The sequence below is a fragment of the Salvelinus sp. IW2-2015 genome, linkage group LG33 (assembly GCF_002910315.2).
Source record: "Salvelinus sp. IW2-2015 linkage group LG33, ASM291031v2, whole genome shotgun sequence".
Taxonomy (NCBI): domain Eukaryota; kingdom Metazoa; phylum Chordata; class Actinopteri; order Salmoniformes; family Salmonidae; genus Salvelinus; species Salvelinus sp. IW2-2015.
Window position 1 is genome coordinate 32,439,274 of NC_036872.1, and position 15,718 is coordinate 32,454,991.

The 15,718-nt window shown below is 40.1% G+C and overlaps 1 protein-coding gene and 1 long non-coding RNA gene across 2 annotated transcripts in view; one reads left to right on the top strand and one right to left on the bottom strand.

Annotated features, from left to right (window-relative positions):
- efna5b (ephrin-A5b) overlaps positions 1–15,718 on the bottom strand; it is a 455,881-nt gene that overhangs the window by 275,594 nt on the left and 164,569 nt on the right.
- On the top strand, positions 8,125–15,228 carry LOC139023593 (uncharacterized). The gene is made up of 2 exons (XR_011474744.1): positions 8,125–8,449; positions 14,259–15,228. It is a non-coding gene; the product is annotated as an uncharacterized lncRNA (long non-coding RNA).

Below are 15,718 nucleotides of genomic sequence, written 5' to 3' on the forward strand. Positions count from 1 at the left end.
GTCCTCACCAGACCTCACCGGCAACAATGTCGCCTATGGGCACAAACCCACCATCTCTGGACCAGACAGGACTGGTAAAAAGTGCGATTCACTGACAAGTCGCGGTTTTGTCTCACAAGGGGTGATGGTCAGATTCGCGTTTATCGTCGAAGGAATGAGCATTACGCCGAGGCCTGTACTCTGGAGCGGGATCAATTTGGAGGTGGATGGTCCGTCATGGTCTGGGGCAGTGTGTCACAGCATCATCGGACTGAGCTTGTTGTCATTGCAGGCAATCTCATCGCTGTGCATTACAGGGAAGACATCCTCCTCCCTCATGTGGTACCCTTCCTGCAAGCTCATCCTGACATGACCCTCCAGCATGACAATACCACCAGCCATTCTGCTCATTCTGTGCGTGATTTCCTGCAAGACAGGAACGTCAGTGTTCTGCCATGGCCAGCGAAGAGCCCGAATCTCAATCCCATTGAGCACGTCTGGGACCTGTTGGATTGGAGGGTGAGGGCTAGGGCTAGGGCCATTCCCCCCATAAATGTCCGGGAACGTGCAGGTGCCTTGGTGGAAGAGTGGGGTAACATCTCACAGCAAGAACTGGCAAATCTGGTGCAGTCCACGAGGAGGAGATGCACTGCAGTACTTAATGCAGCTGGTGGCCACACCAGATACTGACTGTTACTTTTAATTTTGACCCCTCCTTTGTTCAGGGAAACATTGTCACATGTCTGTGGAACTTGTTCAATTTATGTCTCAGTTGTTGAATATTATGTTCATACAAATATTTACACATGTTAAGTTCGCTGAAAAAAGACGCAGTTGACAGTGAGAGGACGTTTCTGCAAGCTGCCATTTGCACAAATAAATACGAATCCTATATCCCACCTCGCGCAGAAACGCAGKGGAGCTGTGTGCAATGAGTGAAGTGCTGATGGATTCATTTTTGGAGGCATTGGCATAAAAGTTGGTCTAATTTACTCGAATGTCTCGGTTGTTTTACAACTATAGTTTGCAACTGCTGCTTCAACTTATAGCTTTTAGACGCTATAAAGAGACGCTATTTGGGTTCTGACCCTAGTCAGAACCCAAATCACAGACTCACGTGACAGGACTCGTGTGGCCCTGTTACCACGGTAACCTCCCATCCATAAAGGGGCAGCTGAACATTTTGTCTGTGATATTTTGAGGATGCGCACCTTTTTTTTCTCAATTTTCGCCTAAAATTACATACCCAAATCTAACCGCCTGTAGCTCAGGACCTGAAGCAAGGATATGCATATTCTTGATACCATTTGAAAGGAAACACTTTGAAGTTTAGATCTGGAAAAAGATAATACAAAGAAAAAAACATGCGTTTTTTTGTACCATCATCTTTGAAATGCAAGAGAAAGGCCATAATGTATTATTCCAGCCCAGCCCAGATTTTGTCCACTAGATGGCAGCAGTGTATGTGCACAGTTTTAGACTGATCCAATGAACCATTACATTTCTGTTCAAAATGTTGTATCAGACTGCCCAAATGTGCCTAATTAGTTCATTAATAACTTTTGAAGTTCATAACTGTGCACTCTCCTCAAACAATATCATGGTATTCTTTCATGTAATGCCTGTGGTAAATTTGGGTTGACTTTGAATGGGGCAAGTTAGGGACGATCAGTAACTATGTTAAAATTCCAATAGCTCCAAATTTCCATGACTTTAAAACCTCAAACCAACTATAAATTGTAGAAATTAATATACAAATATTGAAATAATTTAATGAGAAAACTAAAAGGTGTGCAACATGAAAATATTGTCTAATTTACATTGTCATTTATTGATGGTCCCAAATCTAAAACTAAGCAAAATCAGGAAGTGCAGTCACCCTTTAATATGAACTAATGACATGTGGCACCTTGCTCCCTTTCAGATGAGTTAAGGATGAGGACAGATGAGAACAGCAGGCAAGGGCAAATTGTAGGGAAGAGGATGATTTAGATCAGTGTTTCCCAAACTCAGTCCTGGGAACCCCCCTGAGTGCTCGCTTTGGGTTTTGCCCTAGCACTACACAGCTGATTCAAATACCAACTCATCATCAGGCTTTGATTATTTGAATCAGCTGTGTAGTGCTAGTGTAAAAACCAAAACGTGCACTAAAGGGGGGCCCCCTTTTAGGTGACCCAGGCACATGCCCAAAACAAGTTAAGCAACCCCAGTATCCCCGTGACCGTTTTGGATTGCAAAACTAAAGACACATCAGACAAGACAGAGACAGCAACATAAGAATACGATATAATAGAGACACCAGAAGAACAGAAAAGGACAGACAAAGGAGACAGTAATAAACAAGAACCTGAGACAGCAACAGACAAGACACAGAGAAAGTGACAGAAGAGGGCAKATGGAGAGAGAACACAGGTGGGTTGAGTACACAGTAGACTGTATCACTTCAAGYTGTTCWATAGATTCTAATTAGTTATATTTATTTGCACAAATTTTAAGAGGTGAAATACAGTGAAAAAGTCAAATGTGGTTTACAAATAATTTGTAGGTGAGAGTTTGTGTGTGTGTACACTGTGGAATTCTTTCATTCCTCCATTTAACTGTTGTTACTGGCTTAGGGATTTAGCCCCTAATGTCTTAAAATCCTAGAAACACCACTGAATATAATCTAACTGCGTTAGTACAGGTAATAAAGTACATACATAAATTAATATATAAAGTTGTGTGAAATGCAGTGAACTCCCTTGAAGCAAACGTGAAGACATCAAGGAGAGAAAAACTTGTCATTATTCTAGTTATTTTGGCAACAAACTCAGAGCTGCTAGGGTGCACCACAAGTGGCTTCCTGCTTCTTCTCCTCATCACCTTTCCTTAATCTGCACTGACATGACTGCACGTGAGAGCCAGTCCCCTGTAGACATCCTCAATATTGCTTCTACCTGTCAGTGTCCTGTTTTCTCAGATGGAGAAGAAACCACTTCAGACTATTAAAGTGCACCCATAGACCTAATCAACACTCACAAATAAAAATGATACACAATAATGAATTTGTGTATATTTGTTTATTAGTGCACTAAATATGTGATTGGTCCAGCACAGAGCTTCTGAGGCAGATTAAGTGATTGGTTGGTAGTGTAGACTCCTGTAGAGCTGTAGAGTATGGTATGGTTCAGGAGTGACGAGACAGGAAAAATGTGCAGGAGAGGTTTAAACAGGTAACATGCATACTTTGGAGGGGAAAAAAGTTAAACATTCAAAGTTTTATCAACATGTTTACTGAATTTTCTACCACTACTGTAAACATACAGTCAGATAAGACTTTAAGTGTCCAGACAATGATGACATGGTCCTGCATGCAGAGAAGATTCATAATTCACACATTTAGTAGGTCTAGTTTATTTGATTATGGACAGGATAGAAGTAAAACTTTGACACATTGAATTAACAACCAAAAGGATGCATCATGCATTGCAGGGCTGTTAAGGTGACCATATTACCGCCCACCAGCAGTCGCGAGTCAAATTCCATGTAACATTTAGTCACTAACTAGAATTCTCCAAAACTGCACTCTGATGCCACTGATGGTCATTAGTAGCCTACCAAACGGACTAACCGGCAGACGCTAATGGCCTGGTACTCAGCGCTCTWTTGTCCAATTAAATCAAATCAAACACTTCATGAGAGCCCTCGCATCCAGTTTGCATAGCGAGTGCTAGCAACTCATAGCTGGTTGATGCTATGAGAATTAAATAAGTGTTCCTATAAGCCCTGTTGCGCAACATTTCTATAGTTTATGCAATTGCGTGAGAAAGAGTTTTGATGAGCTCTATTAAAGAGGAGGATCCCATCAGATTTCTATAGACTATATTTATTTCTCAACTTTCCTAAAATTAACAACTGGAGTAGCCTACCTGGCTGGCAAGAAAATTAACCTAGGGGAAAGCATCCTCCATTTGCTATTCAAGGACATACGGAGTACATGTCTTTTTTTCCCCATCCCCTGTTCCAAMAGGTGCATGATAATGGCCCATTCTAAATCAAAACCAATTTCACACATATTATTTAGTATGTGTAAAGACTAAATTGAAAATAGTTTGATGGGGGTGAGAATATTATCACTTGTGAATGATGCCCAGGGTGTGCAGTCTAAGGCAAGAAACAGCGCATGCATTTTTTGTGGGAGTTTTTCTAATCATAGTCGCAAGCATCATGTAGCCTAGCACATAGGCCTATATGTTTTGATAAGGTTGATTCACAACTAAAGTGGCCAAATAACTCCAAAAGCAGCATATAGTCCCAAGACCCCTGGAACACAGTTGGACAGCCCATAGCCTACAGAGCCTAGTGAAATGGGTTCTTAAAAGCCCAGTCATTGCGCAATCGCGTGTGAACACAGTTTGACTGGCTACTATTTAAAAGAGGATCCCAGATTTCTCRTGTTGCTATATTTATTGCTCAATTCTTAAAATTAAGCACATTAATCCGCTTTACAAACCGTGTAGCCTACCTGGCATATTAAAAACATAACAGCACRTAACCTCCACTTTCTATTAGTGCCAGGTTTTTTGGGGGGAGGTTGGCCATTCTAAAAATATATATATATTCCACACATATAGGCTATATGTAAAGGCTATATGTAAAGACCTGATTATATTGAGAATAGTCTGATGGGTGAGAATATTAGCAATGAGAGACTGATGAAATGTGTGCAGCCTGYGCAAGAAACAGAGCAAAGTGCTTGCCTTTYATGCAACTTTTTTTCTATTCATCATTACTGGCATCATGCAGCCTTAGAATGTATTAGAAATCAAAACATATAGCCTAACATTTATCACAACTAAAGTTGCATAAATAACTCTAAATTGAGCATATAAGAGGTTCTGTTTCTTTGTTAAATGCTCAACACAGAATAGCCGCATGTTTGCACACCCTTGGAAATCATTTGGAGAAACATATCTTTTCTATTTTATTCAGCTATGTTCAATTTTATTGTTCTCGCTATAAAATATAAATTAATGCCACGGGAATTATAAGCAATTATTGCCTGCTAAATGAACTAACTTAACCCACAGCCATATGGCATAGCCAGATCATGGACTAACATAAGGACAACTCAGAATATGCTATTCTGTTCTTCTGAAATAGACTACATTTTCTTCATATATTGTTTCTTTAGACCTGCCCAAAACAAATAATGGATTTATTTTGATGGTGTAGGCTATATTAAATAGATTTATTAGACTTTTTAAAATGTAGATGTACTCTATGGGTGGAATCCAGGAGATGCTAAATTTGTTTGTTAAATAACGGTCAAATAACATGACATCGGCAGGAATTTGCATAACAATCCAAATTTCATGACCACCACAGCCCTAATACACYAGCATACACGTTAACTTGAATTTATGACCAGTTTTTGCCACTATGGGTCTATAAGTAGTGATTATATTGCTTCTTAAACAAGTACTGTTGGAGGTTCCACTSGTTCGGGATAGCTACAGGCACCTGTGAGGGAAGGGCAAAGGTGCTTGTTAAGAAAGGAGTAAATTCAAAAATGGCAAGTTTTCTAAACAGCAATTACTGTAGCAGTATAAAACCAGTTAAATCTATCTTAACTTTTTATCATCATTGATCACATTGGATGGGCACACCAATAATGAGCTCTGTCTGTGTGCTACACATTAAACCTGCCCACCTGTGCTGCTATCTCCTTTGATGGAGTCAAGACAACTCAGGAAGCTGGGTTTGGCTTGTCTCAGTAACTCCTGGTGCTCATTTTCAAGTCTCCTCCCCACTTTGCCCTGTCTWACCATGGCCCAGTCTTCCTTCGTCTACACAACAGAATGCAACGCAAAACAGCACAACATAAGGGTTAGAYATCAAGTATGATCACTCCTCAAGATTAGTAAATACACCTGATCCGTTATCAATATTAACAAAACTATACCAAATTAATAATAATAAATGTTACTCTACTTGAATCACTACATTTTAATTCTTACCAGCTATAACAACTGTTTGATTCACTACAGATTGATTCTCACCATGTCCTTAAARCACTCYCCTCTGTAGAAGGACTTGAAGCCAGGATACTKAAGCCCAGAGTCAAAGACTTYCTTCAGGCTCAGAGCGACCAGGTGCATCTCCTCTCCGTCATAAGCATACACCTGACGGTCCTYACACAGCATTATGACCAGCTGGCCACTCTCTGTCGGGTAGGGGAGGTTTTCCACAGCTCCTAACACCTCCATCGTCACACTGTCTGGTAGGTAGAAGTTCCCCCACTCCTTAACTTCCTCTTCTCCTTTGTAGAACGTGTCATCCAGGCCCCCAACCTTCCACTCTGATTTCTCTGGCTTCTTGAGAGKAATACTCGCATGGCGATGTTTGCACAYTGTGTCAGARACCYGTTTCAGGTATTCCACTGCATCTGTTGACGATATTGTAAAACAAAAGTCTCAATCTCAATTACTGGAGAGGCGGTGTCGAATATATGCAGGTTTTTGTTTTAGCCAAACGTATTATTGTATGCTAGGTCTATGCTCCACAACTTTGAATAGATCTTAAAGGCAACGTTTTGGTCAATAGTTCTTCATTAGGGTTACAACTCTGACCAAAACATGTTTCTTAAAATCAATTCTAAACRCTGTGGCATACAAYAATATTACTGGTGACAAAAGCTGCTGCTGTAGGCTAACCAACTGCTATGCAGCTACCATATTATCTCAAACCGTTGATTGACCAAAACCAAGGTATGACCAAGAGAACAAATCAACAGGTACCTCGTGTCTTTTMACATTGTAAGAAATTGTTCTTAATGTCCTGATAGCCTGCAGATCTGTATGGGATATAGACCAGAGACAAACTGTCATGAGTTTTTATTAGATTAACACTGGATTTGTGTGTACAGTTCTCTAATGATTTCAACCCCACCACACATTATGTATTGCTGTGTCATGTAGGAGTACATGAGATACATATATAACATATATACGTATAGGACAGCACATAGATGTATAAGCTAGCTGAACATTAAAAATAGGCAACTGAACAAGAGACACATAGTCTGCTGATTCCATTAAGTGCAACTGACCAGACACATAGGCGCCTAAGGCAATTGGACACCCTAAGGATAGGGGGGAACAGAACAAAGAGTGCATTGATTTAGTGGTGAAGGGAAGGGACACGGAGTCTGTTGACACACTGGGATAGAGGGTCTGGCCACCATTATAAACTAATTGAAAGCAGATGGTGGTGAATGACTTCAGAAAGGAAACTTCATTTGCATAAGGGATGGACATAATACTATGTGTGTATAAATGTTGGAGCCGGGGCTGGGAAGCGGGGTGTGTTCCGCGGGACATTCCAGCTGGCTATACAATTGTATTAAAAGCATGTTTGAATTCACAAGTTCTTGTAAGAGTTATATTTGAATTGATTTTCCACGACAGAATTTGGCGAGCTTAGCCAGAAGGGACAGGCACTGCGGAATGGCGTTCAGGGCTGGAGATAGTTTCTTTGGACAATCTTGCAAACACTATGGCCACAACTATGAAAAAGGTAAGCTTGTTCTTACATAGTTGAAATGTTTGTATGGATTGCTTCAGAGATCCTGTCTCAGCGAGAGGGGCGCCATGTAAGTCTCTCTTTCAAATTTCCTAAAAAGAAACCAGTAAATACTAAAGAACTTTTGAATTCAATGAATTTGCATGTATGTGTAATTTGGGGAATTGTATTAAATATAAATGTATGCGCATGTAGTATAAAGACTGAGTGAATAGGCGCTGTGAACTTTGCTTGTGTTAGGTGTTTAGCGGAGTGGGCATGCATGCGCTCGTTCTGATCAGACCGTTCGAATGTGTAGCTTAAATGATGCGGTTGTTTGCGCATCTGGCTGAGATGGCTGGCTATAATAAGGGACAGATAATGTAGGTAGAAAATCCTGTGATACCTCTTCAATAAAATTAGTAGAAGGAATGCTTGGACAGGTTACTTATGAATAACGGCTCTAAAAATAATAGAGMACTGCATAAATAAGTAGTTAGGAAGCCACGATACCGCTCTTTAAAAAAGGAACATTTTTGAAGAGGTCTGCTTGGGTGGGATATTCACGGCAGAATAGTCTGTGGGTGGATATTTAGTAAATAAATATTTCATGGTTACCGCTCTGAAAGGAGGACTGTACGGGTGAAATATTTAGGTTGCAGGAAAAACGTTGGCCCGATTGTGCGGCGTTCAACTGCAAAAGCAGCTTATACGGTTAAAACATAAATCAGTAGTTAAATAAATATTCATGGTTACCGCTCCGAAAGGGGGACTGTACGGGTGAAATATTTAGGACGTTTGCCCGATTGTGCGGCGTTCAAATGCAAAAGAAATCCTGCGAATAAAAAACCGCTCTGTCTAGCTAACAGGGTTTTGTAATTCAGTAGGTCACGCCACAATACTACTCTAATAATAGAAGAAAAGATCAGTATTGGGGGGGTGAATAGGATATGAAGACAAGCTGATCCGATTAGACAGTAGTCTCGTCATATTGTAGAAATCTTAGCAGTCTAGGCTTATGTAGGAGGAAGTGAATTAAGTCAATAAAGAAAGACTAAGTTGTTTTGAGGTAAAAACAAAGGGATTGAATGAACGGATGAAACATAAAAGGATGAATGAAAATGTTGTAAGAAATGAGTAGATCTGTGTAGAGATAGAACATTAGGAAGAAAGAAAGGACAGGTTGTGTGTGTGTGTAGGCAGAACGTCCAGAAGAGAGAGCGCGCAGCCCTCCTGTGAATTGAGTATAGAGTTGTAGAAGGGTGCAGTTAACTGCTATTAGGCAGATGGAACGGAATTAAGAAACATCGAAGTAAAATAAGTTGTGATCAAGGATAAAAACACTGATGTGATAAAGTGGTAAGAGACCGCGGTAAAAATAACAAAAAGGTGTCAAAACAAATAATAAATAAAAATACTTAAAAAGGCGTTAACCGAATAGTATAAAACGAATAGAAAAGTGTGAAACAAAACAGAAAGTAGAATCACCGATAAATTGAAATTATACTATAAAGTTAAAAACGAATCTAGGTTAGTTAAGATAAATAGTGGAATCCAGGACACATTAAGAATTCACGTACGGTGAAACAAAGAAAGAGGAAAAAACAGGCCGTCAGTCACTTTGTGCCTACAGAAGCTACGGTCTAAAAATAGCCTGAAGAGCAGAGAGGGGTGCAAAATGGAGTGGCCAGGATAAAACAGGAGAACAGGGGAGGCTTGACTCACTAGTAAATTGACCATAGGATCAAACAATAAGAATATAGAGAAGAGGTAAGAAAGTATAGACAAAATAAATAAATAAAGGTAAAAGTAAGACGTTAGATAGAGATCTTAACGGAGCGGGCAGTGGACCTGTGTGGCTCAGTTGGTAGAGCATGGTGCTTGCAACGCCAGGGTTGAGGGTTCAATTCCCACGGGGGGACCATGATGAATATGTATGAACTTTCCAATTTGTAAGTCGCTCTGGATAAGAGCATCTGCTAAATGACTTAAATGTAATGTAAATGTAATCTTAAAAATTGATTAGAACTGTAACAACAAACCAAACGAATAAAATGAATAAATAATTATATCTGTAAAGGGAAAAACACAGTGATATTTGAAGTACTGTACTAGAATAAGACATTAAGTCATCTGTAGTATTCAGAAATAATGTMTGTACTGTATAGAGTAGGCTTCGATAAAAGAAATTAAGTGATGTGACAAATGAATTATTAATTGGAAAGGAGATTAGCTCTACCTCGGAAAAATATGTAAATAAAAGGTGTATAATACATGGAGTATTTAGGAAAAATAAATAAATAAATAGTGGCATGACAACAAAATGACTGTTTCCATAGAATAGAGGAGAGAAGACACATATTACCTGATAAACAGATGAATAGAATAAGGGAGGCACAGTCGCATGGGACCAAAATGTGAAGCTCGATTTGCAGGCGTTCTGATGTCAACATTCTATCATCAGAAAATACATTGCGATGAGGTACAAATGTGGTTCCTCTAGTCCTCGCAGACGTGCGAGTGATTAGCAGAACTATTGACAATATCTAAGAACGAATAAGAAAATAGCTCTCTGTTTTGAATATGGGTATAGCGGGTATGGGGAAAATTAGTGTAATGTGACACTAGAACTTAGTGCGGTAGCAGGAAATGCCGCTATACAAGAGTTTATATCCTTGTCAAAATAACAAACAACTAATCGGTTTGAGGTTAGTGAGAATGGAATTTTTTACTTGGCGTGTTATGTCTCTGAGCGAACAATGAGTGTTTCCATAGAGATTACAGTTTATATATGTGGTCAAGAAGTAGTATTAGATCACGTTTGACTTGACATCTAGTAGAGTACCGATGGAATTTTTAATTGTTAGACATTGTATACCACAATTCTCTGGAACTGTTAAAGACGCTTTAGAATAAAATCTATAGATAAGTAAAATTATTGGTTTGCTGACTAAAAGGTAACATTGTGAATATTAACGATATGTACACTTTCTTTTCCAGAAAGAATAAGAAAAAAAAAGGGGTTTTAATCTTCTCTGGTCAAAATTGTCATTGGAGACTGCATTCCTGTGGAAAGCAGTTAATTAAAGTTAGCCGCTTTAAAAATAAAAATATCTGGATAAGGCTAAAACATGGAGTTCTGGATGAGTGAGTCCAGTCCCTTTGCGTTATTGGCTTATGGTTCACTAGTAAGTACACCATGTACTGGAAATGAATATGCATTAGTAGATTTATTGGAAGGGTTTTTCCAATTCAGTTTCAAATTGGGTATGCAAAAGGATGGAAATGTTTTTGAAAAATGTATTTAAGTTGTTCCTAAAGAAAGGGGAGGTGGAAACATATTAATGGTGTCAAAATGCCCTGAATCCTAAGAATTTCCTGTGAAAGACTGATCACCTTTTACTAGAAATTGTTGGAACAGGTGGGATTTACTTATAAAATGTTTAAAAGACACCAGACTCTATTCAAACGTGATAATTACTTTGAAAATCTATTATGTCCCTGGGAAAATTATGAAGAGTTGTACCCTTAAATTGAATAAGTTATTCGAATAGGTTTATTTTTATTTTTATTTTGATATAACATGGGTTCATAGGTAAAACTATCAGTTCCTTGGGGTTATGGTCTTTGGGTAAATACACAAATGTGCTTTGTTCACTTCTGCATATAAAAAGTGATGAAAGTTACTCCAAAGGGTTTATTGGAGTGTGGGTCTCTGTGAGGGTTTTGTTGATAAATACCTCATCTGTAATTCATCTGAGAGATCACCAGTAGAATAAGGGAGTTATCATAAAAGGTGACGTCAGAATGTCTTTACAGCATGGGAGAGAATATCACTACAGTGGTGTGGAGCTCAAACCCACCCTAACTGACTGAATAGTGAGGGACAACTGTGTCTGATGACCTGTGAACTGTATCTAAAAAAAGACATGCTGAAATGATATGGGCCAGGGAGAATAATGACTTAAAGGAATTGGGGTACTGATCTTTTATTACCAGGCCACTCATGAGAGAAAAACTGAGACAAAAGGGCTATTGGGAAAATAGATAATACTGGTAATAAAAGTGTTTAGTATAAATGTAAATTRTTAAAGGGATGATGTGTATTGAATAGATAAGGTCAAATTTGAGTTAAAGGAAACACTAAGGACTGTTATCCTGAATATTGGATTGGAAAAAGTATTTAAAAAAGAACTGTTTAGTTATTTGGATATAGAACTGTTTAACGTTAATAGGCTTAGGGAAGCTCTGGAATCTAATCCTGAGACAAGGTGGTTGACAAAACTTACAGAATATTAGATTAAAGGTTTTTTGTTTCTTTTGTTTTATAATGTCATTGGAATTGTAATGATAAAATGTAATGTTTAATTGAATAAAAAGGTAGTCTGTTATGCGATGATACCCAAGCATGAAGAAGAAAGAGACCAATAATAACATGGGCATAGAATGAAACAGATGGACGTTTTCTCCAGGTTTAATTACATTACAAATAGTGGTAATTTATTGCAAATGTGTAATTATTATAATTTTTTTTTTATCTTTTTCTCGTTTGGTCAATTTTTTTTTTTTTTGAGGAACATAAGGTTGTGTATATGTTCCTGAGGAGGGACTGATACTGATATAAATGATATATAAATTGACTTAAGGATGTTTTATGTATGTATCAAACAATGGCTGTTATGGGTTAGGGGACTCATGTGTTATGGGTAGAAAACTGTGACTACATTGGGGAATATCCAAATACGTACCAATACCAATACGTACGCTACGGTCAGCAAGACGCAGGCCTCCTAATTGTCTCAGAATTTCTAAGCAACAGCGGGAGGCAGGGCCTTTCTCCTATAGATCTCATTTTTATGGAACAGTCTGCCTAACCCATGTGAGAGACGGCAGACTCGGTCTCAACCTTTAAGTCATTATGAAGACTTACTCTTCAGTTAGGTCATATATTGAAGTGGTAGTCTGGCCAGTGAGTGTGAAGGTGAACCGGAAGGCTCTGGAAGCAACGAACCGTCCTTAGCTTGTCTCTGCCAGGCGCGGTTCCCCTCTCTCCACTGGGATTCTCTGCCTCTAAACCCTGTTACAGGGGCTGAGTCACTGGCTTGCTGGTGCTCTTTCATGCCGTCCCTAGGAGGGGTGCGCACTTGAGTGGGTTTGAGTTACTGACGTGATCTTCCCTGTCTGGGTTTGGCGCCCCCCCTTGGTTTGTGCTGTGGTGGAGAACCTTTGTGGGCTATAACTCGCCTTGTCTCAGGATTGTAAGTTTGGTGGTTGAAGGATTTCCCTCTAGTGGTGCGGGGGCTGTGCCTTTGGCAAAGTGGGTGGGGTTATATCCTGTCCTGTTTGGCCCTGTCTGGGGGTTGCTTCGGATGGGGGCCACAGTGTCTCCTGACCGCTGCCTGTCTAGCCTCCAGTATTTATGCTTGCAGTAGTTGGTGTCGGGGGGGGCAGGGTCAGTTGGTTACCTGGAAGTACTTCTCCTGTCTTATCCAAGTGTCCTGTGTGAATTTTAAGTATGCTCTCTCTAAATTCTCTCTGCTTCTCTCTTTCTCTCTGAGAACCTGAGCGCCTAGGACATAACGTCAGGACTACCGGCAATGATGACATCCTTGCTGTCCAGTTCTGCCTGGCCTTGCTGCTATTCCGTTTCAACTGTTCTGCCTGCGGTTACGGGAACCCCTACCTGTCCGCAGACTCTGCTGTTTTCAACTCTCATGATCGGGCTAATGAAAAGCCAACTGAGATTTATTCCTGATTATTATTTGCCATGCTTGTCATTTATGAAAGCATTTTGGAAAAATCTTGGCGCTCTCTACTTTTCTCACTTCTCTCTTTCTTTTTCTTCTCGAGGACCTGCCCGCCCTAGGACAATACCGTCGGGACTTACCGGCCGTGGTGACTCCTTGCATGTCGCCCAGTCCGCCTGGCCTGCTGCTATTCCAGTTTTCAGCTGTTCTGCACTGCGGTGTATGGAGACCGCCACCTGTCCCAGACCTGTTGTTTTTCAACTCTTGATGATAGCTATGAAAAAGCCAACTGAAAATTATTTCATGATTATTATTTGACGCATGCTTGTCACTTATGAAACATTTTTGACATCTTGGCATAGTTCTGTTATAATCTCCACCCGGCACAGCAGAAGAGGACTGGCCACCCCTCATAAGCCTGGGTTCTCTCTAGGTTTCATCCTAGGTTTGGCCTTTCTAGGGAGTTTTTCCTAGCCACCGTGCTTCTAACACCTCATTACTAGCTGTTGTTGGGGTTTTAGGGCTGGGTGTCCCTGTACAGCACTTCGATAAATTAAGATATTTAGCTGAATGTACGAGGGCTTATATAAAAATAATTAGGATTTGATTTATGTATAACAATGTGTATGGGTGGGACTCATAAATGAAGAAGTAGTGAAGGGGTGTTATTTGCTAGAAACTATGTATAATTATAGGAGATAATCACAGAAAAGGAAAGACAAGGCTGGGCTGTTGGGTAAAATATAGGGACATTTCTAAAGTAAAATAGAACAATTCACATATCCTAAATTATGGTAAAAGTAATAAAGTGGTGGCATTTTGAACACTAGAGCAAAAGTTAAGAAACTTATGACTTAGTTTGTTAGGATGTGATAATTCTTCCCAACTGGAACGACACTTGACTGATTACATGTTATTTTTAACAGCAAGTTGCTGTAGGGACCATATCATTTGAATATCGTTATGAATATTTCTGTGGCAGGAGGCCAGGTATTTGAGGCAGAATGATTACATAGAGCTGTTATTAAAAATGAAGATTTAGTGATCTTGCTATAAGAAGAAAGTCTGTTGTCAGGAAATAACCCATGTGTTAGTGTGTATGTCCTCAGGAAAAAACAGCCAGAAATGGAAGGGCTTGGGCTGTATTCTGGAGACTGAGTGTACATCAAGATACACCAGGCTGGTGGTATACTTCTTACAACACTGCAGTGGTAAAGATCTTCATGTCTCTCTTTGGTGGGTGCATAAGTCTCACGAGAAGTGAGGTCTAGCTGAATAATGGGTGAGCTTGAAAACACCATGACAGAGGACGTGGAATCAGAGAGAGAGAGAGAGAGACTAGATTCCACTATAGACATACTGGGTTGAGTTTGGAGGCTACTTGTTTCATTTTTTAATACATCATGTGAAAGAGAATGGATGATAGGATATTATACTCTAAACAAACATGTTAAAGGAATTGATGTGAAAGCATATACAGTGTTGAATTACTTCAAGAAGAGATAATGTTGATTAAGGTTATGCACATGATTGTCAGTTGAAATGGAGCAGATGGGAAACTAAGTAAAAATGACATGATTTGGGAACACCTCTCAGAACCTGGGGCCAAAAGGGGAAGACTGGGTGGAAGCATGAGGAAGCTTTTTAGGGCTTTTATTTTTGTGGAGTCCAGCAGAAAAGTATCCTGGAGGCATAGAGTCAGGTGAAGAGAGAGTGGGAATTGTCATGGTCTCAGATTTCAGTTTKCATGAATATATTTATGCATAACACATAACATTGTCAATGCTGTTATTTTTTGTCGTTTTCCAAGTCTTATGTTTAGGAAACCAGAAGGAGAGGGGTTCGCCAGCTTCAGCTGGAATGTCTGTTTGTTGTGTGATGAGTGATGGAAGTAAGAGGATGTATGGTGCAATCATAGAACAGAGGCCATAAGTCTCTAAGTATGAATGCCTCACAGAAAGTAGGCAGAAACCTGAATCAGGATGAGAGGTTCCGTGTCTGATGATCCAAGGGGACCAGAAGGACCTCTCCCAGTGACACCAGGAGATCTAGTACACGTTCGAGTGTTCCGGAGGAAGGGGGATCCACCGAGGAGAGAAGGACCCTATGAGGTGGTCAAAGCAACAAGAACGGCCGTCCAAGTGAAAGGAAGCCAGACGTGGTACCATCTGAACCACTGCACTGAGTCCCAACAGAGAGAAGGACACAACCATATAGAGATGAGGACACAGAGGATGTTGACTCACCAGGAGGGAGCCCGGAGGGAGCAGGAGCAGCGGAAACGATTGAGACGCCAGGGAGGAGCCAAGAAAACAGCAAATCAAGTGAAAGCCAAAATGTGACAGGTGCACCGACTAATGCACCCAGAAGAGGAGGAGAGGACTCACAAGGAACAGAATGAGAACATTTCTTCCCTAAAATTGAAACCCTTCCAGATGGAAGCTAAGTCC